Here is a 472-nt window from a genome sequence, read left to right on the forward strand (position 1 = left end):
ACCAGTTACCAGTTACCACATTTAATGTTAGGTTATCTTGTTTGTTTAGTTTTAAAAGTTGCACTTATTACTATACTTCAGCATCTCGTATTTTGTACTGATAGTCGGTTTTTGTTGCTTGATCTCCCAAACAAAAGCCTTGGTTTTTTTGTGTTCTTGTCTTTTGCAAGACAAGGTTAGGATTTAAAACCAGGACTTTAATTATGTTGGCTAAGTGTTTTTCCATGGTATCACACCTCTAATCCTAAGACAGAGGACATTTTAATGTTAGGTATACAAAGTAATAGGTTTACTTCTGGCATTTCCATACATACACATGATTATACCAAGTAGATTTTTAATATAATTTTATTAATCCTTTAAGAATTTTGCACAATGTATTTAGATCCTATATCTACAATTTCTCTTCCTAATGCTTCCTAGATCAGCTCTTATGTATTTCCTCCTATGGTGTGGCCACTAATCCATTCAG

At 32.6% G+C, this 472-nt stretch overlaps 1 protein-coding gene across 1 annotated transcript in view; it reads left to right on the forward strand.

Moving 5' to 3' along the window:
* The window catches only part of Pasd1 (PAS domain containing repressor 1), a 22,200-nt gene that overhangs the window by 14,933 nt on the left and 6,795 nt on the right, over positions 1 to 472 (forward strand). The window lies entirely within an intron of this gene.

Source organism: Mastomys coucha, chromosome X, assembly GCF_008632895.1.
Source record: "Mastomys coucha isolate ucsf_1 chromosome X, UCSF_Mcou_1, whole genome shotgun sequence".
NCBI classification, from domain to species: domain Eukaryota; kingdom Metazoa; phylum Chordata; class Mammalia; order Rodentia; family Muridae; genus Mastomys; species Mastomys coucha.